The following is a 26,938-nucleotide window of genomic DNA, read 5'->3' as shown; positions in this document are numbered from 1 at the left end:
GTGCCTGAAGATTGGAGGGTAGCAAATGTTGTGCCTTTGTTTAAGAAGGGCGGCAGGGAAAAGCCTGGGAACTACAGACCGGTGAGCCTGACATCTGTAGTGGGTAAGTTGTTAGAGGGTATACTGAGAGACAGGATCTACAGGCATTTGGAGAGGCAGGGACTGATTAGGAACAGTCAGCATGGTTTTGTGAGTGGAAAATCATGTCTCACGAATTTGATTGAGTTTTTTGAAGGGGTAACCAAGAAGATAGATGAGGGCTGTGCAGTAGACGTGGTCTACATGGACTTTAGCAAAGCCTTTGACAAGGTACCGCATGGTAGGTTGTTATATAAGGTTAAATCTCACGGGATCCAAGGTGAGGTAGCCAATTGGATACAAAATTGGATTGACGACAGAAGACAGAGGGTGGTTGTAGAGGGTTGTTTTTCAAACTGGAGGCCTGTGACCAGCGGTGTGCCTCAGGGATCGGTGCTGGGTCCGCTGTTATTTGTTATTTATATTAATGATTTGGATGAGAATTTAGGAGGTTTGGTTAGTAAGTTTGCAGATGACACCAAGATTGGTGGCATTGTGGACAGTGAAGAAGGTTATCTAGGATTGCAACGGGATCTTGATAAATTGGGCCAGTGGGCCGATGAATGGCAGATGGAGTTTAATTTAGATAATTGTGAGGTGATGCATTTTGGTCGATCAAATCGGGCCAGGACCTACTCCATTAATGGTAGGGCGTTGGGGAGAGTTATAGAACAAAGAGATCTAGGAGTACAGGTTCATAGCTCCTTGAAAGTGGAGTCACGGGTGGATAGGTTGGTGAAGGAGGCATTCAGCATGCTTGGTTTCATTGGTCAGAACATTGAATACAGGAGTTGGGATGTCTTGTTGAAGTTGTACAAGACATTAGTAAGGCCACACTTGGAATACTGTGTACAGTTCTGGTCACCCTATTATAGAAAGGATATTATTAAACTAGAAAGAGTGCAGAAAAGATTTACTAGGATGCTACCGGGACTTGATGTTTTGACTTATAGGGAGAGGTTGGATAGACTGAGACTTTTTTCCCTGGAGAGTAGGAGGTTAATGGGTGATCTTATAGAAGTCTATAAAATAATGAGGGGCATAGATAAGGTCGATAGTCAAAATCTTTTCCCAAAGGTAGGGGAGTCTATAACGAGGGGGCATAGATTTAAGGTGAGAGGGGAGAGATACAAAAGGGTCCAGAGGGGCAATTTTTTCACTCAAAGGGTGGTGAGTGTCTGGAACGAGCTGCCAGAGGCAGTAGTAGAGGCGGGTACAATTTTGTCTTTTAAAAAGCATTTGGACAGTTACATGGGTAAGATGGGTATAGAGGGATATGGGCCAAGTGCAGGCAATTGGGACTAGCTTAGTGGTATAAACTGGGCGACATGGACATGTTGGGCCGAAGGGCCTGTTTCCATGTTGTAAACTTCTATGATTCTATGATTCTATAATCAGCCCCTCGAGACTGTTCTGCCATTCAATTACAACATGGCTGATCTGTTTCTTAACTCCATCTACCTGCCTTGGTTCCATAACCCTTAAAAACCTTGTCTAACAAAAATCTATCAATCTCAGTTTTGAAATGTTCAATTTACCTAGCCTCAGCAGCTTTTTTTGGGGTGGTGCGGGGATGGGGAGAGAGTTCCAGATTTCCACTACCCTTTGTGTGAAGAAGTGCTTCCTGATATCAGCCCTGAATGGTCTAGCTCTAATTTTAAGGTTATGCCCCCTTGTACTAGACTCCCCCCACCAGAGGAAATAGTTTATCTCTACCTACCCTATCAAATCCTTTATTCATCTTAAGCACCTCAATTCTATACTCAAGGGAATACAAGCCTAGTCTATGCAACCTGCCCTCATAATTTAACCCTTTTAACCCCGATATCATTCTGATGAATCTGCACAGCACCCCCTCCAAGGTCAATATATCCTTCCTGAGGTGCAGTGCCCAGAACTGAACACAGTACTCCAGATGCGGTCTAACCAGAGCTCTGTACAGATGTAACATAACTTCCACCCCTTTCTATTCCAGCCCCCTTGAGATAAAGATCAACAGTGCATTATTTTTTGGACCTGTCCACTCGCTTTTAGTGATTTCTGTACTTGGACCCCATAATCTTTCTGCTCATCCACAGTTCCTAGCTTCTCACCATTTAGAAAATATTTTGTTCCACCTTTCTTGGGTCCAAAGTAGATGACCTCACACTTTCCCACATTGAACTCCAACTGCCACAGTTTTGCCCACTCATTTAATCTATCAATATCCCTTTCCAACTTTTTGCACTGATCTACACTATTTACTGTGCCACCTAACTTAGTGTCATCAGCAAACTTGGACATATAGCTCTCTATGCCTTTGTCAAAGTCATTTATAAATATAGTGAAGAGCTGAGACCCCAGTATAGATCGCTGGGGGACGCCACTAGTCAAATCCTGTCAATCTGAGTATATACCCATTATCCCTACTCTCTGTCCTCTACCTCCTAACCACTCAGAGGGTGGTGAACCTGTGGAATTCTTTACCACAGAAGGCTGTGGAAGCCAAGTCACTGAATATATTTAAGAAGGAGATAGATAGATTTCTAGACACAAAAGGCACCAAGGGGTATGGGGAGAGAGCGGGAATATGGTATTGAGATAGAGGATCAGCCAGGATCATATTGAATGGCGGAGCAGACTCGAAGGGCCGAATGCCTACTCTTGCTTCTGTTTTCTATGTTTCTATGTTTCTATTCCCTACCCAAGTCAATAGGTTACCTCCAATTCCACGTGCTTTCATTTTTGTTAACAGTTTCTTATGTGGCACCTTATCGAATGTCTTCTGGAAGTTCATATAAACAACATCCTTAGACACTCCCTCATCTACCATGTTGTTACCTCCTCAAAAAATTCAGCTAGGCTAGTTAGACATGACAGACCCATTACAATTCCATGCTGGCTCTCTCTGATCAGCTTATATTTATCCAAGTGCTCAGTCACTCTGTCCCTAATAACAGATTCTAGGTACTTCCCCACAACAGACATTAGACTAATAGGTTTATAATCTCTTAGTTTATCTCTCCTACGCTTCTTAAATAATGGAATGACAATGGCAATTTTCCAATCCAAGGGGACAATTCCTGAATCAAGAGAGAGTTTTGGAAGGTCATGACAAGAGCATCTACAATTTCCTCACCTATTTCTTTTAATACCCTGGGTGGAAATCATCAGGTCCTGAAGATTTATTTATCTTTAGTCTCATTATTTTCTCCATTACCATTTTTTTTTTTACTTACATTAAAGCTAGTAAGTTCCTCCTCTTGATTTAGTTTTCCTCTTATCTCTGGTACTTTACCCTCTTCCTCTACTGTGGAGACCGATACAAAGTAAGTATTTAGCAAGTCTGCCATTTCTTGATTTTCAATTACAATATCACCCGTGTCTGTCTTTAAGAGACCCACATTACTATTTGCCATCCTCTTTCTCTTAATATATTTGTATATTATACAGAATTGAACACAATGCTGCAGCTGAGGCCTAACTAAGTGATTTATAAAGGTTTAGCATAACTTCCTTGCTTTTGTACTCTCTGCCTCCATTTATAAAGCCCATATGCCATTTTAATAGCTTTAGCAACCTTGTCCTGCCACCTGCAAAGATTTCTGTATGTGAACCCCCAGGTCTCTCTGTTCCTGCACCCCATTTAAAATTGTACCATTTAGTTTATATTGCCTCTCCTCATTCTTCCTTCCAAATTGCATCACTTCACACTTCTCTACATTAAATTCCATCTGCCATGTGTCTGCCCATTCCACCAGCCTGTCTATAGCCTCTTGAAGTCTATCACTATCCTCGTCACAGTTTACTACAGTTCCAAGTTTTGTGTCATCTGCAAGTTTCAAAATTGTGTCCTGTACACCCAAGTCCAAGTCATTAACATATGTCAAGAAAAGCAGTAATCCTAGTACCGACCCCTGGGGAACACCACTGTACACCTCCCTCAAGTCCGAAAAACAACTGTTCACCACTACTCTCTGTTTCCTGTCACTTAGCCAATTTTGTATCCATGCTGCCACTGCCCCTTTTATTCCATGGGCTTCAATTTTGCTGACAAGCCTATTATGTTGCACTTTATCCAATGTCTTTTGAAAGTCCATATACACAATATCAACCGCATTGCCCTCATCAACTCTCTGTTACCCCGTCAAAAAAACTATCAAGTTAGTTAAACACAATTTGCCTTTAACAAATCCGTGCTGGCTTTCCTTTATTAATCCACACTTGTCCAAGTGACTATTGATTTAGTCCCCGATTATTGTTTCTAAAAGCTTCCCCAGCACTGAGGTTAAACTGACTGGCCTGTAGTTGCTGGGTTAATCCTTACGCCCTTGTTCAAAAAAGGGTATAACATTTGCAATTCTCCAGTCCTCTGGCACCACCCTCACATCTAAGGAGGATTGCGGCACCTCTGCAATTTCCACCCGTACTTCCCTCAGCAACCAAGGATGCATCCCATTCGGACCGGGTGACTTATCTATTTTAAGCATAGCCAGCCTTTCTATTATCTCCTCTTAATCAATTTTTAGCCCATCCAGTATCTCAACTACCTCCCCTTTTACTGTGACTTTGGCAGCATCTTCCTCCTCGGTAAAGACAGATGCAAGTACTCATTTAGTACCTCAGCCATGCCCTCTGCCTCCATGAGTAGATCTCCTTTTTGGTCCCTATTCGGCTCCACCCCTCCTCTTACTACCTGTTTACTATTTACATGCCTATAGAACACTTTTGGATTCCCTTTTATGTTGGCTGCCAGTCTATTCTCATACTCTCTCTTTGTCCCTTTTATTTCCCTTTTCACTTCTCCTCTGTATTTTCTATATTCAGCCTAGTTCTCACTTGTATTATCAACCTGTTATCTATCATATGCCCCCATTCTCTGCTTCACCTTACTATCTTTTTCATCATCCGCGGAGCTCTGGATTTAGTTGACCTACCTTTCCCCCTCGTGGATGTATCTAGATTGTACCCGAACCATTGTTCAATTACGGTTTTGCCTGCCAACCTTTGATTCCAATTTACCCAGGCCAGATCCATTCTCAACCCACTGAAATTGGCCCTCCTCCAATTAAGTGTGTTTACACTAGATTGCTCCTTGTCCTTTTCCATAACTAATCTAAACCTTATGATACTATGATCACTGTTCTCTAAATGTTCCCCCACTGACACTTGCTCCACTTGACGCACCTCGTCCTCCAGAACCAGATCCAGCACTGCCTCCTTCCTCGTTGAGCCAGAAACATACTGATCAAGAAAGTTCTCCTGAACACACTTCAGAAATTCTTCCCCCTCTTTGCTCTTTACACTATTACCTTCCCAGTCTATATTAGGATAGTTGAAGTCCCCCATTATCACTACTCTATAGTTCTTGCACCTCTCTGTAATTTCCCTGCAAATTTGCTCCTCTATATCCTTCCCACTAGTTGGTAGCCTATAGAATACACCCAGTAGTGTAATGGCACCTCTATTGTTTCTTAACTCTAACCAAATAGATTCTGTCCTTGACCCCTCAAGGACATCCTCTTTCTCCAGCACTGCAATATTCCCCTTAATCAATACTGTCAACCCCCCACTCCCATTTTTTTCCTTCCCTATCTTTCCTGAACACCTTGTATCCAGGAATATTTAGTACCCAATCATACCCTTTTTTGAGCCAGGTCTCCCTTATCGCCACTAGATTCAATTCCCGTGTGGCTATTTGGGCCTGCAGCTCACCAACCTTATTTACCACGCTTCGTGCGATTACACACATGGGAGGTGATTTTAAACCTCAAGAACAGGTGGGTTGGGGACGGTTGGGAGTTGAAAATAGTTGTTGTTTTGGGTCGCAACTGCAACATTTTCAGACTTTGCATTCCCAGTGGGAAGCCTGTACTTTTACGCGCCAACGTCAAACCAGGAAATAAAGTTGGGTTGTGGTTGCAACCCAAAGAACAACTATTTTCAACTCCCACCTGCCCCCAACCCACCCATTCTTGGGGCTTAAAATCACCCCCGTGGACTCTAAACCTATCTTTGGCCTTCTCGTATTCTCTCTTAGTCTGATCCCACCTAATACTATACTATTTCTAACTCTAGTGCTATGTGTCTTTCCCAATCCTTTGTGCACTTTGTTTCTCCTTTCTAATGCTACATCCTGGTGCCCAGTCCCCTACCAAATTAGTTTAAACCCTCCCCCAGTCACTAGTGAACCTCCCCACGAGAATATTGGTCCCAGCTCTGTTGAGGTGCAACCCGCCTGCCTTGAACAGATCCCTCCTGCCCCAGAAATGGTCCCAATGCCCCAAGAATCTGAAGCCCTCCCTCTTCCACCATGTCTCTAGCCACATATTAACCTGCCTTATCTTCCTATTTCTGTACTCATTGGCACATGGCACTGGGAGTAATCCAGAGATTACTATCTTTGAGGTCCTGCTTTTTAACTTCCTCTCTAGCTCCTGAAACTCTAGCCGCAGGACCACATCCTTTTTCTTTCCGATGTCATTGGTACCCACGTGGACCACGACTTCTGGCCGTTCCCCCTTCCCCCCGCAGAATGTTCTGCACCTTCTCAGTGATGTCCTTTACTCTCCCGGGTGTCTTACTAACAGTGAACTGACAGCCACAGTACCCTGTGGTATTGTGCTTGTGTCTGACAGCACCAAGTAACACTAAAACCACAGGATGGAAGCAGCCTAACTGGGGCAGTACAAGAATCTGGGGCATTACAGCGTCAAAAGTGGGTTAATATCCTACACACAGGGGGCTCACACAGTCACAAACAGGTGTCCCAGATTTTAATTGCTTTTTCTCCTTCTTTTGAACGGCATCAACCTCCTTTACACCTGTCACCTGGCTATACTGTTTGAAGTGTCAGTCAATTTGCTGATACTTGCCACCCCATGGTTTCTGAATAATGTGAACAAAGACCCAGAATAGATTGTTGCAGGGCTCCACTGCTTTGCAGACAGATCATCCATGAGTATTGCAGGTTTCAATCCAGCTACCTAATTTGTCTTTACTTCCATTAGCCTTAAATTCATTTATATTCCTCAGAAATGGAATGTTACCAAATTTCTATATTTACAGTAAAAATTAAAATTGAATGCATACAACCAAATTTGTGTGTTTGGACAACACAAACTGCACAGTCTTTAGAATAAATACAATGAATATGTTCAGATACCGAACAAGCAAAAACTTACTTATTTTACTTGTTTAATGCCCACGGCGAGGAATCACTAAAGAGACTACACGATAACATCAACAAGTTCCATCTTACCATCAAGCTCACCATGGACTACTCCTCAGAATCAGTTTCTTTCTTGGACACACAAATCTCCATCAAAGACGGGCACCTCAGCACCTCACTCTACCGCAAGCCCACGGACAACCTCACGATGCTCCACTTTTCCAGCTTCCACCCTAACCACGTCAAAGAGGACATCCCCTATGGACAGGCCCTGCGAATACACAGGGTCTGCTCAGACGAGGAGGAACGCGATGGACACCTACAGACGCTGAAAGACGCCCTAGTAAGAACGGGATATGACGCTCGACTCATTGATCGACAGTTCCGACGGGCCACAGCGAAAAATCGCATAGACCTCCTCAGGAGACTAACACGGGACGCAACCAACAGAGTACCCTTTGTCGTCCAGTACTTCCCCGGAGCGGAGAAACTACGCCATGTTCTCCGCAGCCTTCAACATGTCATCAATGACGACGAACACCTCGCTATGGCCATCCCCACACCTCCACTACTCGCCTTTAAACAGCCACCCAACCTCAAACAGACCATCGTTCGCAGCAAATTACCTAGCTTTCAGGAGAACAGCGTCCACGACACCACACAACCCTGCCACGGTAACCTCTGCAAGACATGCCAGATCATCGACACAGATACCACCATCACACGAGAGGACACCACCCACCAGGTACATGGTTCACACTCCTGTGACTCGGCCAACGTTGTCTACCTCATACGTTGCAGGAAAGGATGCCCCAGAGCATGGTACATTGGCGAGACCATGCAGACGCTGCGACAACGGATGAACGGACACCGCGCAACAATCGCCAAACAGGAGGGTTCCCTCCCAGTCGGGGAACACTTCAGCAGTCAAGGACATTCAGCCACCGACCTTCGGGTAAGCGTACTCCAAGGCGGCCTTCGAGACACACGACAACGCAAAATCGTCGAGCAGAAATTGATAGCCAAGTTCCGCACCCATGAGGACGGCCTCAACCGGGATCTTGGGTTCATGTCACGCTACACGTTACCCCACCAGCGAACAAATGTTATCTGTTTTTAATATAACGGGTCAGTTGCTGTCTTTTCTATGTTTCTACCTCTCTATCTCTGTTTTTTTTGGTGATTTGTATATTCGGAGACCTTGCAGGTAACACCTGTCTGTCTGCACACTGATTGCCTTGGCAACGGGCAGTTGAAAAAACTGTCTGTAATCACCAAGCATTGTTCTGTGATTTATAAATGCGATTTCATTTCAAGGATTTCATTTCCAACAACGTTCACCTGAGGAAGGAGGAAGCCTCCGAAAGCTTGTGAATTTAAAATAAAATTGCTGGACTATAACTTGGTGTTGTAAAATTGTTCACAAAATAAATGCAGTGTTGTAGAGTCTGCCCCACTTCAGCCCCACAGGGATGATTATAAAGACATCACTGAACCATTGAATCATACAGCACAGAAGGAGGCCATTCCTCCCATAGTGTGTGTGCTGGCTCTTTGAAAGAGCTAACCAATTAGTCCCTCTCTCCTGCTCTTTCCCCATAACCCTGCAAATTTCTCCTTTTTAAGTATTTATCCAATTCCCTTTTGAAAGTTATTATTGAATCTGCTTCCACCACCTTTTCAAGCAGTGCATTCCAGATCATAACAACTCGCTGCATAAAAAAGTTTCTCCCCGCCCCCTGCATTTTTTATGTACTGAAGATGGTTTAGGTATATAATGACACAGAACACAGTCAAGAAGAACTTTGTAATCTTCCAAGAGAAAGGTTAATAAATCATGGAAACCAAAAATATCACTGCAGATTGCAATGTAGCATTTCATTTGTGATATACCTGCTATAATCCACTCAAACATTATGTGGAACGTCACCACATTTGTAGTTGATGGAACAAATTTACTCTGTGACCCTCCATGGAAAACTCCAAAAGGAATCTGGTTATGCAAAACCTTGCAGAATGAGTTTCAAATATGGTAAGGTTTTTGGTGAATTTAATTACTTACCTGACTGCCCTCAGTCTACAAAAACAATTGTAAGGAATCTTACAACACCAGGTTATAGTCCAACAAATTTATTTTAAAATCACAAGCTTTCGGAGATTATCTCCTTCGTCAGATGAATGAATGAAAAGGTTCTCAAATCGCATATCTTATACTATGTTGGGACAGCATCACACCAATCAAAAGGTGTCGTTGTTATTCAAACAGGCCAGTCACGGAGAACAGCACGTCCCCGTACACTCGATATACATTGTGTCTATTACACAGGCAGGCAGAAAGAAACTCAAAATGGCAGAGAGAGAGAGAGAATTTTTAAAAACATATAAATTTTTTCCCCCTTTTTGCTGGTGGGGTTACGTGTAGCGTGACATGAACCCAAGATCCCGGTTGAGGCCGTCCTCATGGGTGCGGAACTTGGCTATCAACTTCTGCTCGACGATTTTGCGTTGTCGTGTGTCTCGAAGGCCGCCTTGGAGAACGCTTACCCGAAGATCGGTGGCTGAATGTCCTTGACTGCTAAAGTGTTCCCCGACTGGGAGGGAACCCTCCTGTTTGGCGATTGTTGCGCGGTGTCCGTTCATCCGTTGTCGCAGCGTCTGCATGGTCTCGCCAATGTACCATGCTCCGGGGCATCCTTTCCTGCAACGTATGAGGTAAACAACGTTGGCCGATTCACAGGAGTATGAACCATGTACCTGGTGGGTGGTGTCCTCTCGTGTGATGGTTGTATCCGTGTCGATGATCTGGCAAGTCTTGCAGAGGTTGCCGTGGCAGGGTTGTGTGGTGTCGTGGACGCTGTTCTCCTGAAAACTGGGTAACTTGCTGCGAACGATGGTCTGTTTGAGGTTGGGTGGCTGTTTAAAGGCGAGCAGTGGAGGCGTGGGGATGGCCTTAGCGAGGTGTTCGTCGTCATCGATGACATGTTGAAGGCTGCGGAGAACATGGTGTAGTTTCTCCGCTCCAGGGAAGTACTGGACGACGAAGGGTACTCTGTTGGTTGCGTCCCGTGTTTGTCTTCTGAGGAGGTCTATGCGATTCTTCGCTGTGGCCCGTCGGAACTGTCGATCGACAAGTCGAGCGTCATATCCCGTTCTTACGAGGGCGTCTTTCAGCGTCTGTAGGTGTCCATCGCGTTCCTCCTCGTCTGAGCAGATCCTGTGTATTCGTAGGGCCTGTCCATAGGGGATGGCCTCTTTGACGTGGTTGGGGTGGAAGCTGGAAAAGTGGAGCATCGTGAGGTTGTCCGTGGGCTTGCGGTAGAGTGAGGTGCTGAGGTGCCCGTCTTTGATGGAGATTTGTGTGTCCAAGAAAGAAACCGATTCTGAGGAGTAGTCCATGGTGAGTTTGATGGTGGGATGGAACTTGTTGATGTTATCGTGTAGTCTCTTCAGTGATTCTTCGCCGTGGGTCCATAGGAAGAAAATGTCGTCGATGTATCTGGTGTATAGCGTTGGTTGGAGGTCCTGTGCAGTGAAGAAGTCGTGCTCGAACTTGTGCATGAAAATGTTGGCGTATTGGGGTGCGAATTTGGTCCCCATGGCTGTTCCGTGTGTTTGGGTAAAGAACTGGTTATTGAAGGTGAAGACATTGTGATCCAGGATGAAGCGGATGAGTTGTAGGATGGCGTCTGGAGATTGGCTGTTGTTGGTGTTGAGTACTGAGGCTGTTGCAGCGATGCCGTCATCGTGGGGGATACTGGTGTATAGTGCCGAGACGTCCATCGTGGTGAGAAGTGTTCCTGGTTCAACTGGTCCGTGGGTGCTGAGTTTTTGTAGGAAGTCTGTAGTGTCGCGACAGCATCGCTGCAACAGCCTCAATACTCAACACCAACAACAGCCAATCTCCAGACGCCATCCTACAACTCATCCGCTTCATCCTGGATCACAATGTCTTCACCTTCGATAACCAGTTCTTTACCCAAACACACGGAACAGCCATGGGGACCAAATTCGCACCCCAATACGCCAACATTTTCATGCACAAGTTCGAGCACGACTTCTTCACTGCACAGGACCTCCAACCAACGCTATACACCAGATACATCGACGACATTTTCTTCCTATGGACCCACGGCGAAGAATCACTGAAGAGACTACACGATAACATCAACAAGTTCCATCCCACCATCAAACTCACCATGGACTACTCCTCAGAATCGGTTTCTTTCTTGGACACACAAATCTCCATCAAAGACGGGCACCTCAGCACCTCACTCTACCGCAAGCCCACGGACAACCTCACGATGCTCCACTTTTCCAGCTTCCACCCCAACCACGTCAAAGAGGCCATCCCCTATGGACAGGCCCTACGAATACACAGGATCTGCTCAGACGAGGAGGAACGCGATGGACACCTACAGACGCTGAAAGACGCCCTCGTAAGAACGGGATATGACGCTCGACTTGTCGATCGACAGTTCCGACGGGCCACAGCGAAGAATCGCATAGACCTCCTCAGAAGACAAACACGGGACGCAACCAACAGAGTACCCTTCGTCGTCCAGTACTTCCCTGGAGCGGAGAAACTACACCATGTTCTCCGCAGCCTTCAACATGTCATCGATGACGACGAACACCTCGCTAAGGCCATCCCCACGCCTCCACTGCTCGCCTTTAAACAGCCACCCAACCTCAAACAGACCATCGTTCGCAGCAAGTTACCCAGTTTTCAGGAGAACAGCGTCCACGACACCACACAACCCTGCCACGGCAACCTCTGCAAGACTTGCCAGATCATCGACACGGATACAACCATCACACGAGAGGACACCACCCACCAGGTACATGGTTCATACTCCTGTGAATCGGCCAACGTTGTTTACCTCATACGTTGCAGGAAAGGATGCCCCGGAGCATGGTACATTGGCGAGACCATGCAGACGCTGCGACAACGGATGAACGGACACCGCGCAACAATCGCCAAACAGGAGGGTTCCCTCCCAGTCAGGGAACACTTTAGCAGTCAAGGACATTCAGCCACCGATCTTCGGGTAAGCGTTCTCCAAGGCGGCCTTCGAGACACACGACAACGCAAAATCGTCGAGCAGAAGTTGATAGCCAAGTTCCGCACCCATGAGGACGGCCTCAACCGGGATCTTGGGTTCATGTCACGCTACACGTAACCCCACCAGCAAAAAGGGGGAAAAAATTTATATGTTTTTAAAAATTCTCTCTCTCTCTCTCTCTCTCTCTCTCTGCCATTTTGAGTTTCTTTCTGCCTGCCTGTGTAATAGACACAATGTATATCGAGTGTACGGGGACGTGCTGTTCTCCGTGACTGGCCTGTTTGAATAACAACGACACCTTTTGATTGGTGTGATGCTGTCCCAACATAGTATAAGATATGCGATTTGAGAACCTTTTCATTCATTCATCTGACGAAGGAGATAATCTCCGAAAGCTTGTGATTTTAAAATAAATTTGTTGGACTATAACCTGGTGTTGTAAGATTCCTTACATTTGTCCACCCCAGTCCATCACCGGCATCTCCACATCATGGCTACAAAAACAATAGTTTCCATCACCAAGCAAACAACTAACCAGAATGGAACTTAATGATTAGGAATTTATGTATCTCAAGAATGCTGCAAACATCATCCTTTTATTTTATACCTTTCTCTATTTCAGGAACAAATTAATTGCTTTGGGATTAGATGGCTCAGTGGTTGCCTGCCCAAAACATTACAATGTTGACAATTAGATTTCATGATAATTTTTTGAAATTACTCAATAATTCTGGTCTTACAACTGTTGTCATCAACATCATTCAGATGGTCAAACTCAACATGGTCAGCCACATGTATTCCAGTAAATATTCAAGTGGTGCACTTAGAGTGAGCCTTGGTTTCTGTTTTCTTTCTACTATGGCTGCAGTATATACTATTTACAAGATGCACTGTAGTAACTCACCAAGCTTACTCCTTTGGCATCTTCTAGCCCCATAACATTAAGAACAAGAAGAGCTGCAATGTTGTAGGAAAACCATCAAGTCACACACCATCCTGACTTGGAGATATATTGCTGCTCCTTCATTGTTGCTGGGTCAAAATCCTGGAATTCTCTACCTAACACCATTGTGGGAGCACCATCACTACAAGGACTGCAGTGGTTCAAGGAAAAGGCCCACCACCACCTCCTCCAGGCAACTAAAGGATAGAAAGTAAATATGGCCCACATCCCAAAAACAAATAAAAACCAAGCCCATGATTTTATAGGCACAATTAAAACCAAAAGAAGCTAAGATTATTATTAAGACTTTCCAACTGTTATTGAGAATAGGAATATTCCCAGTCAAAACCCTGGGATCTAGTTTAACCTGGACTTCTGAAACTTTACGGAGATGCTGAAGAACACAAACTTGGTTTATGTTTTCTAACATTCACAAGAATGAAATTAGCCATAATTCTAAACAAAGCCAGTCAGTGGAAAACAAGCAAAAAGAATTCTTTGCAAACAGTCCTTGGAATGAACTGATAAATCTGAACACTTATTAATGATGGTTTTACTACCATGAAAAGTTGCAATAACTAATGATTATTCTAACATATCACAGTCATTTTAAAGTATATATATTGCCTGTGTTTCCATTCCTCACCTTGCACTAAAACATCTTTGCAAGAGAGATGGTCCCCAGAAATGAGTTAATATCTCAAGATATATTTCCAGATTTCACACAAACCATTTATTACAAGAGTTCAGATTTATTGTCTGTCAGTGCTACCCTTGTTATCGTGCTTCTGAACAAAATCATTAGGTATGTCACCTCTGTGACTTTACAAATGGACTCAGAGATGTGTGAGCTGCACTCCATCAGCAATGTCATTACTGGACTGGCTGTTTTATTATCTTTTTGTTACATAAGGAAGCAACTTGTGCAATTATTGTCATGCAAGATAATTATTGCAAAATAAAATCACCTGCGTATGTATAGATGATCCAAAAGTGGTACATCATCCTGTCAAGATTATTTTTCTTTACAAAGCTTTACTTAACATGTTCTCAGGCCTGCCGGTGAATGAACAGAACGCAGTAATTCTTCTCCAACTCTCGTTTTTCTTGGTTGATGTAATCTTTCTATTATCTCATATAATGACTCTGACATGGAGAGTATATATTATATATTGTACAAATTCTAACTTCAGACAGTGCAGAGAACTGATCACGAGTCAGCCTCTCGCACAAATATCAAGCCCCCGGAAATTTCCTTGAGGCTTCTACTGTTCTTATGCCGAAGTTACAATGGTGGAGCAGGAGATGACCTGAAGAAATTATCGCCGATGATTTTCTGGTATGATGTGCTATTCTTTTTTGAATAATTAACATATGCTATGGAAATCCTAACAGTGTCACCCTGATTACTCATGCAGCCTTAATTCTTGTAATCTCTACCCAAAAATGATATATGCAAAACTGAGAAAATGCACTTGAGAACACAAGAGTTCTGTTTGAGGGGTTTAACATGGAGGTTTTTTCAGTTAGAGGTTACTGCTTCAGCTCTGGCTTTACTAATTACAGGTTTAACGTGGGGTGAGCAACCTGAAAACTTGTTCAGGTCATGTTTCACACATCTCTTAACTCACACATATGTGGTCATATATCGCCGTTCCTTCATCATTGCTGGGCCAAAAACCTGGAACTTCCTCCCTAACAGCACTGCGGGAGAACCTTCACCACACGGACTGCAGCGGTTCAAGAAGGCGGCTCACCACCACCTTCTCAGGGCAACTCGTATGGGCAATAAATACTGGCCTTGCCAGAGACACCCATATCCCAAAGGTAATTGGCCAACGAACCAGAGGCAACATGAGGAAAAAAAATTTTACGCAGCGAGTTGTTATAATCTGGAATGCACTGCCTGAAAGGTTGGTGGAAGCTGATTCAATAATAACTTTCAAAAGGGAATTGGATAAATACTTGAAGGGGAAAAATTTGCAGGGCTATGGGGAAAGAGCAGGGGAGTGGGACAAATTGGTAACTCTTTCAAAGAGCCGGCACAGACACAATGGGCTGAATGGCTCCCTACTGTGCTGTATCATTCCATGAATCTATGATTCTATGTCCTTCTTGACTGTTATGAATCTTTTGGACTTGATCCCAAGAAGCAGTAAATTAGAGAAATTTAACAATAATCTTTCCAACAAAAAATATACTCTTTATTCCTGTATTTCCTTATTAGTGATGTCTTTTTATTACAGTAAGAGAAATAAAGTAGCTATGGCTGAATTTATAAACATTGAGAATACTGAGAATTAGCAATGGATTCTTACTATCAGAGCTGATATGACTAATAACTATAAGTAACATTCGCACTAGACAAGCACCAGGCAATGACCATCTCCAACAAGACAGAGTCTAACCACCTCCCCTTGATATTCAACGGCATTACCATCGCTGAATCCCCCACCATCAACATCCTGGGGATCACCATTGACCAGAAACTTAACTGGACCAGCCATATAAATACTGTGGCTACAAGAGCAGGTCAGAGGCTGGGTATTCTGCGGCGAGTGACTCACCTCCTGACCCACCAAAGTCTTTCCACCATCTACAAGGCACAAGTCAGGAGTGTGATGGAATACTCTCCACTTGCCTGGATGAGTGCAGCTCCAACAACACTCAAGAGGCTCGACATCATCCAGGACAAAGCAACCCGCTTGACTGGCACCCCAATCACCACCCTAAACATTCACGCCCTTCACCACCGGCGCAGTGTGGCTGCAGTGAGTACCATCCGCAGAATGCACTGCAGCGACTCGCCAAGGCTTCTTCAACAGCATCTCCCAAACCCGTGACATCTACCACCTAGAAGGACAAGGGCAGCAGGCACATGGGAACAACACCAGCTGCACGTTCCTTTCCAAGTCACACACCATCCCGACTTGGAAATATATCATCGTTCCTTCATCGTCGCTGGGTCAACATCCTGGAACTCCCTACCTAACAGTACTGTGGGAGAACCTTCACCCCACGGACTGCAGCAATTCAAGAAGGCGGCTCACCACCACCTTCTCAAGGGCAATTAGGGATGGGCAATAAATGCTGGCCTTGCTAGCGACGCCCACATCTCATGAATGAATTTTAAAAATGCAGGGATTTTGGCTAAAAATTGGGTCACACTCACGTCAAGGTTATAAGTGAATAAATTCTGAGATTAGTGCACCAAAGCACCACCACAGTGCACCAAAATTGCACCCACACTCTTATGGAACATCCTGTAACTGTCTCTAGTGGCTTCTACCTTTCAGGTCTAATAAGGCTGTGCGACCTCAGCTCCCAGTGCCCATCTTTGTACTGAAGCTTCAGTAATACACTTTCTACATCTTTCTACTCTGGACACAATGATGCAATTGAGATTACAACATAGTCTCAGGATAAAGGGTTGGCCATTTAGGACTGAGATGAGGAGAAGTTTCTTCAGAGAGTTGTGAATCTTTGGAATTCTCTACCCCAGAGGGCTGTGGATGCTCAGTCATTTAATATATTCAAGACTGAGATCGATAGATTTTAGGACTCTAAGGGAATCAAGGGACATGGGGATCAGGCAGGAAAGTGGAGTTGAGGTAGAAGATCAGCCATGATCTTATTGAATGTCGGAGTAGGCTCGAGGGGCCGGGTGGCCTTTTCCTGCTCCTATTTCTTATGTTCTTACATTCAGAGACTAAAGGCTCTGGGGTGGCTCTATATCTGCTATAGTATTCTGTTTCTTTAAAAAAATTTGGTTCTGTATAGAAGAAATTAGGTCAGATTAATCTTTAGAATCCTTGTCCTGTCAATGGAAAGAATCATTTATTGTACAAAACAAAGGAATTGGTGACATTGCAGCAGAAATTATTAGCTGTCACAAAACTATATTAGTGATCAGTAAAAAAAAATTAAATATTACTTCCTTGGAGCTTTAAGTAATGCTGTACCCCAAGTTATCCCCAGTTACACAAGCCTTGGTGGACGCTGTCTTGTGTATGCGGCAGAAGAGAGTTCTCTTCACATTAGTTTGGCTTGGGTGTGATTTTGCTGGATCTTGTGGAAAGTTGAACACTGAAAATGTGGCCAACACTGACTTTTACGCTAATTTCCCACTCATTAGATGCTTTCTCTAAATGTCAGTAGTAGATCCACCGCTGTGATTGTCCTTTTTGTTCAAATGAGCTTTTTGTCAAGAGCAGCTTATAGCTAAGAGCCCATCTAGGATTCTCAATCTGATTAATAGCCCCATAATCCTTCAGCAAATCATATGGTTATCGCACCAGTACTTTTAAATTGGGAACAATAATCCCTTTAGTGAGCAGTTACAGCAGCATTGTGCAGATGATGAGACTCTAATCCACCCTCCTAGAAATTATACCATTGTGTCTAATGATCCAGCTTTGTTTTGTTTTGACTTTCATTCAAGTTGCAAGGAAGACGTTGCCTTGTTATTATATTATTTGCAATTTCATACCACGTCCTGATTCTCAAACATAGTAAAAAGATATGTGCCTGGAATTTCTGTGCAGGTTCTTTGGTGAGAGATGGTGTACACGTCTATAAACGGTTGTTTACACCTTTTCTCCTGCGTTTCCAGCGATCTCCTGCTGAAGTTAAGGTGGGAGATCAGGAGAACCCCGTGAAAATTCTCTCCCATAAACCGAGCTGTACTGAAAACAGAAACCACAAAGGCGTCAATTTGTACTCCCGGGCGACAATGCTGCCTGGCAGCAGTAGCAGGGGGCCTCGGCCAAGTTTAATAGCTGGCCCACATTAGCATGCCGGTTGCCGACTTCCTAAGCAAAACAGCTCAGATGTCGGCATGAAGTGGCTGCCCAGACATTAAATTTGGGCGACGGACTCAGCGGAAGGTCCCTGGAATGAGATAAGTGCATTGGTGTGCCTGGGGAGGGAAATCATGGTCGGGGTTGGGGGCGCGGGGGGGGGGGGGCGGTGGGAGGTCCTAGGTTTCCATGTGGGGCTCAGAGAAGCACTCCTGGCCCACAGGAAACCTGTAAAAAAAATTAAAATTACAATTGCCTGGGCTCCCCTGGCCCTCGATGCAGCTCTTGACAGCTTTGGCCTGACGGGGAACCCATTACTGCTCCCTCACTCAGGGCTCATTGGAGTCCAATCTGCGCATTGAAAGAAGGACCCCACTGGCTTGGGGCAGGTGTCCTTGCCGTCTGCAATTTAAAATTGCTATCGGCCACATCAGAGTGGGACAAGAGCCGGGTAAGTCCCCGCTCCATTTTAACTGCGCCCCACCCCCACCCCCGCCTGGCGGAAACTGGGCAGGAGTAGTTAAAATTCCCTCCCAAAAGTTCTACTGGGCATTTTTACAATCTTTTAAATCTGTCCATATATCATAGAGGAAAACTAATAGGCAATTGGCATATAAATGAAGATATATCTCCATGCCTCAGATGCCATCTTTATTGTGTGTGTGTCGCTGGTTTAGATACACTAATCAATCAGGCGATTTAATTTGCAAAGTGTTTAATAACAAGTCTAGGCCCTGACCGTGCTCACCTTGGCAATGAGTAAGAATCCAATTCCTATAAAACTGTTTTTAATCTAAAATTCTCATCATTTGCAGAGGTAAGACAAGCTCTTTTCTAAAAATATATACTTCAAGTTAAATGTTACAAATATGCGCTCCCAGAGGTGGAGCCTCGCCCATACGGAACACATATCATGAAATCACACCCCTCCATTATGTTATAGCCAATGGGCGAGGCAAGATGAGCTGGACGGAAAATCATGAAGATTGTGCATGGAGTTTCCCAATATGCATTCCTTACATAGCATTACATAAAATTTACAGCACAGAAACAGGCCATTCAGCCCAACAAGTCCATGCCGGTGTTTATGCACCACACGAGCCTCCTCCCGCATCTCACTTCATCTCACCCTATCAACATATTCTTCTATTCCTCTATCCCTCATGTACTTATTTAGCTTCCCCTTAAATGCATCTATGCTATTCGCCTCAACCACTCCATGTAGTAGCAAATCCCATATTCTCACTCTCTGGGTAAAGAAGTTTCTCCTGAATTCCTTATTGGATTTATTAGTGACTATCTCATATTTATGGCCCCTCATTTTGGACTCCCCAAGTGGAAACATCTTCTGTACATCTACCCTGTCGAACTCCTTCATAATTTTAAAGACCTCTATCAGGTCACATCTCAGTCTTCTCTTTTCTACAGAAAAGAGCTAGCCTGTTTAGTCTTTCCTCATTGTTATATGCTGTTAGTTCTGGTATCATCCTTGTAAATCTTTTTTGCACTTTCTCCAATGCTTCTATATCCTTTTCAGAAATATAAGATCAGGAGTAGGCCATTCAGCCCCTCAAGCCTATTCCACCATTCAATTAGATCATGGCTGATCTATATCTTAACTCCATTTACCCACCTTGGTTCCATATCCCTTAATACCCTTGCCTAACAATTTTTTGTAATATGGAGATCAGAACTGTGCATAGTACTCTAAATGTGGTCTAACCAAGGTTCTATGTAAGTTTAACATAACTTCTCTGCTGTTGAATTCTATTCCTCTAAAAATGAACCCCAGAGCCCCAATGCTTTGTTTGCAGTTTTTATGGCTTTGTTACCTTGCAGTTCCACTTTTAATGATTGTGAATCTGTATCCCTCGATCCCTTTGCGCTTCTACCCCATTTAGACTCTTATTTTCCAGAGTATGTGGCCTCCTTATTCCTCCTACCAAAATGTACCATCTCACACTTATCTATATTGAGATTCATTTGCCATTTACACGCCCCCATTTTGCAAGTTTGTTAACCTCTTCTTGTATTTTGTCGCAATCTTCCTCAGTATTAACTATAACCCCCACCTTCCCCCCCCCCCACCCAATTTGGTGTCGTCTGCAAATTTTGATATAGTACTTCTGATTCCTGAGACAAAAACTATTTACATAAATGGTAAACAACAGTGATCCCAGCACCGATCCTTGTGGAACACCATTTCCCACCTTTCACCAGTCTGAGTAACTATCTTTAATCCCTTCTCTCTGTTTTCTGTTTTGCAACCAGCTTGCTATCCATTCTGCTACTTGTCCACGACTCCATACGCTCTGACCTTAGTCATGAGTCTACTATGTGGTACCTTATCCAACACCTTTTGAAAATCCATGTCTTCTCCCATATATTGGTGATTCCGGGGCCAAGTCATGGGACATCTTCGGGGAATTTGTAACAATTCAACCTTTTAATGTATCGTTTTTAATGGGAATCAGCTTGCACATTTTTAGATAGGCCCAATAAAGATACAGGGCCTAATGTCTCTTCAAGTTCTGATTAGTGATGTTGAGAAAGAGCTCTTTCTGGAGAGAATCACTGGTGCTTTAATGTTTAGCATCATAGAAATTACAGCACAGAAGGAAGCAATTCATCTCATCACACCTGTGCTGGTGGTAGTTCTTGAACTGGAGCTGTTTACTCTGGTCCCATTTCCCTGCCCTATCCCTGTATTGTTTTATATTCTTCCTTTACAAACACTTATCCAATTCCCTTTAAAATTATGTTATAGTCTCTGCCTGAATAGCCACTTAATGCCTCAGAAGCATTCCATTTTCTAATAGCCCTCTGCGAGATTTTTTTTTCTAATTTCCCCCTTCATTCTTCTAGATCCTAAATCTATGCCCTCTTTTTACCAATTCACCAACCAATGGAAGCAATCTTTAACTATTTACCCTTTCAAAGCCTTTCAGTATTTTGAAAGTCTATCAGGTTAAGTGTACCCTTAAGCTTCTCTGTTTCAGCGAAAAAAGCCCCAGTTTTTTTTAAAACACCTTTTCGTTTCTTACATTACAGTAAAAAAAGATGTGTTCACACCAGTGTTGCAGGCATGATAATATCACTACAATGCACAGGTGTTAGTCAAAGTATTGTTTGTATTTACAGTATTAATGCCATATACATTCCATAACTTGCCAGCCATACACCATCCTGACTTGGAAATATATCGCCGTTCCTTCATCGTTGCTGGGTCAAAATCCTGGAACTCCCTACCTAACAGCACTGTGGGAGAACCTTCACCACACGGCCTGCAGCGGTTCAAGAAGGCACCACCTTCTCAAGGGCAATTAGGGATGGGCAATAAATGCTGGCCTTGCCAGCGACGCCCACATCCCACGAACAAATAAAAAAAAGTCTTCCTGTTAACAGTGTACGGCCATGAAAATGCAAAGAGAATCCTTGTTTTTATATCCAGCGACATAGAACACAAAAGCAAAGAAGTAGTTAGACCACAGTTGGAGTAGTATGAATGGTTTTGGCTACTTCATCATAGGAAGCATTTAAAAGCAATGGCAAAGGTGAGACGTAGATTCACTAGACAGAGACACTAAACATGGACAAAAGAGCTGAATTCCAGAGGTGAGGTGAGTGACTGCCCTTGACATCAAGGCAGCATTTGACCAAGGAGCCCTAGTAAAATTGAAGTCAATGGGAATCAGGGGGAAAACTCTCCAGTGGCTGGAATTATACCTAGCACAAAGAAAGATGGTAGTGGTTGTTGGAGGCCAATCATCTCAGCCCCAGGACATTGCTGCAGGAGTTCCTCAGGGCAGTGTCCTTGGCCCAACCATCTTCAGCTGCTTCATCAATGACATTCCCTCCATCATAAGGTCAGAAATGGGGATGTTCGCTTATGATTGCACAGTGTTCAGTTCCATTCGCAACCCCTCAGATAATGAAGCTGTCCGTGCCCGCATGCAGCAAGACCTGGACAACATCCAGGCTTGGGCTCATAAGTGGCAAATAATATTCGCGCCAGACAAGTGCCAGGCAATGACCATCTCCAACAAGACAGAGTCTAACCACCTCCCCTTCATATTCAACGGCATTACCATCGCTGAATCCCCCACCATCAACATTCTGGGGGTCAGCATTGACCAGAAACTTAACTGGACCAGCCACATAAATATTGTGGCTACAAGAGCAGGTCAGAGGCTGGGTATTCTGTGGCGAGTGACTCACCTCCTGACTCCCCAAAGCCTTTCCACCATCTACAAGGCACAAGTCAGGAGTGTGATGGAATACTCTCCACTTGCCTGGATGAGTGCAGCTCCAACAACACTCAAGAAGCTCGACACCATCCAAGACAAAGCAGCCCACTTGATTGGCACCCAATCCATCACCCTAAACATTCACTCCCTTCACCATCGGCGCACTGTGGCTGCAGTGTGTATCATCCACAGGATGCACTGCAGCAACTCGCCAAGGCTTCTTTGACAGCACCTCCCAAACCTGCGACCTCTACCACCTAGAAGGACAAGAGCAGCAGGTACATGGGAACAACACCACCTGCACGTTCCCCTCCAAGTCACACACCATCCCAACTTGGAAATATATCGCCATTCCTTCATCGTCGCTGGGTCAAAATCGTGGAACTCCCTTCCTAACAGCACTGTGGGAGAACCTTCACCACACGGACTGCAGCGGTTCAAGAAGGCGGCTCACCACCACCTTCTCAAGGGCAATTAGGGATGGGCAATAAATGCTGGCCTTGCCAACGACGCCCACATCCTATGAACGAGTGAAAAAAAAAAGAATGTTACCAGTATTGAAGAAAGACTGACAAATCAGAGCTTTTTACACTAGAGCTGCAAACATTAAAGATGGAGTTCTTCAAGATTATGAAGGGTTATAGTAACTGATTGTGTTTGACACGATAGATTCAAGATAAACATAATTAAAGGGGAGGTTAGAAAAAAATTATTTGTACAAAGGGTGGTTAGAATGTGGAATTCTCTGCCACAAACTGCTCTTGAAGTAAAGTCCATAAATACTTTTAAAAGGGAATTAGATAGTTGCTTGAAAAAGAGGAATATTAAAAGGAGTGGTGAGCAAGCAGGAGAGTGGGATTAGATAGTGGTTCATGTGGAAATAATCACCAGTGCAAACTTGATGACCAAATGACATGTTTCTGTGCTGTGACATTCTGCGATTCCATGACTCATATAATCAAACCTATACAGTGAGTGGGAAAACCAATTGCAATATCCTGACAACTGATTGTAGCATTATAAAACCTGCATTATGCTGTCTGTCTGTGCAACTGACAGCTTTTTACTTTACCCCTGACATTATACAATGTAACCATTTTACACCAGCCAGCACTAATTAGCCTGTTCTGCAACAATCAGAACATCGGGATCATTCTGAGCATTGTGACTCTGCAGAATCTTTTTTCTCCTCATAAGAATATAAAAAAATAGGAGCAGAGTAGGCCATACAGCTCCTCGAGCCTGCTCTGCTATTCAATAAGATCATGGCTGATCTTCTACCTCAACTCCACTTTCCTGCCCGATCCCCATATCCCTTGATTCCCTTAGAGTCCAAAAATCTAGCGATCTCAGTCTTGAATATACTCAACGACTGAGCATCCACAGTCCTCTGGGGTAGAGAGATTCACAACCCTTTGAGTGAAGAAATTTTTCCTCACCTTGGTCCTAAATGGCCGACCCCTTATCCTGAGACTATGCCCTCTAGTTCCAGACTCTTCAACCAGGGGAAACAACCTGTCAAGCCCTCTAAGAATCTTATATGTTTCAATGAGATCACTTTTCATTCTTCTAAACTCCAGAGAATATAGGCCCATTCTACTCAATCTCTCATGCATTCCTTTTGTTGTCCTGACACTCCTGTTCATTTCCACTCATCGGTGTCTATCCCTTGTAGGAAGCAGCTCACCACAGTACATGAGCTCACGTGTCAGTTCCTCCCCCAAGGCAGGATGAAAACTGAATGACGTCATTGTCACACGTAGGGGTGGGTGTAAGAATCTATGTGGTCATTAAGGGTAGGTTTTACCATTTAGCATTCCAGAGCTTCTCGCAACAGGAGCAGATAGTAGAAACATGGGCATGGAGGTCAGTCCACCAAATTTATAGCCGGTCCCTTTTCCATCCATTAAAATTAGCTAAACACTCAGCAACTACCTTCAGCTGCTTCATCAATGACCTCCCCTCCATGATAAGGTCAGAAGTGAGGCAGTTCACTGATGATTGCACAGTGTTCAGTTCCATACACAACCCCTCAGATAATGAAGCAGTCCATGCCCCCATATAGCAAGACCTGGACAATATCCAGGCTTGGGCTGATAAGTGGCAACTAACATTCGTGCCAGACAAGTGCCAGGCAATGACCATCTCCAACAAGAGAGAGCCTAACCAACTCTCCTTGATATTCAACGGCATTACCATCGGCGAATCCCCCAACATCAACATCCTGGGGGTCACCTTTGATCAGAAACGCAACTGGAGCAGCCACATAAATACTGTGGCTACAAGAGCAGGTCAGAGACCAGGTATTCCGCGGCGGGTGGCTCACCTCCTAACTCCCCAAAGCCTTTCCACCATCTACAAGGCACAAATCTGGATTGTGATGGAATACTCTCCACATGCCTGGATGAGTGCAGCTACAACAACACTCAAGATGCTTGACACTAGCCTGGACAAAGCAGCCCATCCACCACCTCAAAACTCCACTCCCTCCACCACTGGCGTACCGTGGCTGCAGTGTTTACTAAAACAGAATTCACTGCAGCAACTCGCTAAGGCTTCTTCGACAACATCTCCCAAACCCGCAACCTCCACTACCTGGAAGGACGAGGGCAGTAGGCAAATGGGAACACCATCACGTCCAAGTTCCCCTCCAAGTCACACACCATCCTGACTTGGAAATATATCACCGTTCCTTCATTGTCGCTGGGTTAAAGTCCTAGAACTCTCTACCTAACAGAACTGTGGGAGTAACTTCACCATATGGACTGCAGCAGTTCAAGAAGGCAGCTCACCACCACCTTCTCAAGGGCAGCTAAGGAAAGGCAATAAATGCTGGCCTTGCTAGCAACGCCCATATCCCAAAAATGAATTTTTTTAAAAATGTGATCTGGTCATGCAAAGTTCTGCGCTGGGAGTTGCAAATTGTAAGATTTATACCAATGTATAGCAACTTCATTAGTGCATTTGAGAAGGTTTCCTCTGTTCATTATTTCTAGTGAGTCTGAAAAACATGTTTACAATGTCACTACACACATGAGCAATTTTACCAGTCTGCGCTGCTAGTGGAGAATGGTCAGAGATCTTAGGCAATGCGAGCCCTGAATTTCCAATTTGTGCTGCTAGCGAGCGAGGTTTCCCACGGCAGCACAAACTTGTAAAATTGCCCCATGGTGACCAAAGGATCCTCACCCAGGTGTTATAAACTGGAGTGTGAAATTAATAGGCAAAGGTTTGAATCCTCACTGACACCATTTCCCAAGCAGAGGGTAGGTCTTGGGGGGTGGGGAAAGACAGCTGGAACCATAACTGATAACTTAACACATCGTAACAGAATTTCAATCCACAATCAGAATCTCCACTTCAAATTCAACAAGCAGCAGATAAATGAAAAGGCAATACAAATTAAACTATACATAGAAATAAAATTAGATGTCACTGACTAAAGTGGATGATCAGAAAATTTCTTTTGGAGAGAAGTGAGTGATTTCAGGCCTGCTTCATTCTACACACTGTACACTGCCAGTTAGCTGTAACAGTACCCTGCTATCACAGTGTTTTCTAAAGCCCACTGTTATATAACAGATTATTCCAACTGTCATACTGTACACAGTCACAAATAGAGCCGAGCCAAATTCTAGTAATACTGAATATGCAGATTTAAGGGGAAAACCCCTCATTATGTTGTCTGAGTATATACGTCCCATTTATTACTCTCTTTACACCTGAAACGATAACTGATGCCAAGGAAATTTAATAGGTTAGAAAATGAAATCTTACCTTGGTGTAGGATGTGTAGAATCCCTGAAACGCACCTACATCCTCACAGGTCATCAGCTTTCACCTCAACGCATTATTTTTCTTTCTTCCCATTACGATACGGCGATGGATGAAAGTTGAAACACAAAGAATGACTGTTATCGCACAGCTAACCGTGTTTGTCCACCAGCACCAATGCTGAATGTATTTATAGATGCACAGTGGCAGCAAAGGAAAAAGGACAAATCTTTAACCAGATAATGAGAGATACACGTCTGGAGATGCATTGCTTAAAATGAATGGGTGACAGCACACAGTACAATGAATCACCTTGAAAATTAATTATTTCTTGACATATTTTATGGGCACGTTTCCATTTTTTGGTGAAGTAAAAGAAAGCCGTAAAGGACCAACCTTAAAAAAAAGAGACGGACTGGTATAAAGGCTGCGTCTCCATCTCCAGGGAATAAATGATTTTGTGGGCTAATAACAACCAATTTGCTGTGGACCACAATTTAAAATGAAAAAATGTCCAAGCATTGTTAGATGCTGTTTAATAGGGAAAAAAATGGAAAGTCTTACCTCTCTGGAGATGCACAACCTTGCTCGGAATTCTCTGTGAAGAAAGCGCTAGCCTGCACTGGAGCTGCTCCTGATCATTCTGCACCAGGCAGGCCAATGGCACATGTTGCCTAGCATCAGTCACATGACAGCAGCGGCCAATCTCCATAATCTTTTCCGCAGTGCCGAGTGGAACTCTCCAGGGGAAGGTTTTTAAAACAGCTCCGGCTTGTTAGAGGCAGACACAATAGGGACAAGCCACATACTGACCTGTCTGTCTTCCAGAGCTAACCCTCTCAGGGAAAACACACTCAAGCCTGTCTGAGCTGCAGCCTGTTTGC

General features: G+C 44.1%; 1 protein-coding gene across 1 annotated transcript in view; it reads right to left on the bottom strand.

Moving 5' to 3' along the window:
* The window catches only part of tmem108 (transmembrane protein 108), a 165,228-nt gene extending 138,536 nt beyond the window's left edge, over window positions 1-26,692 (bottom strand). Inside the window, exons 1-2 of the mRNA XM_067997558.1 lie at window positions 26,619-26,692; window positions 26,058-26,142 (exon numbers count right to left, since the gene is read on the bottom strand). The gene's annotated coding sequence lies outside the window, so the exon portion shown is untranslated. The remainder of the gene's footprint in view (window positions 1-26,057; window positions 26,143-26,618) is intronic.
* Between the last annotated feature and the right edge of the window lie 246 nt (window positions 26,693-26,938).

The sequence above is a fragment of the Heptranchias perlo genome, chromosome 2, assembly GCF_035084215.1.
Source record: "Heptranchias perlo isolate sHepPer1 chromosome 2, sHepPer1.hap1, whole genome shotgun sequence".
Taxonomy (NCBI): Eukaryota; Metazoa; Chordata; class Chondrichthyes; order Hexanchiformes; family Hexanchidae; genus Heptranchias; species Heptranchias perlo.
This window is presented reverse-complemented; position numbering and strand designations above follow the sequence as displayed.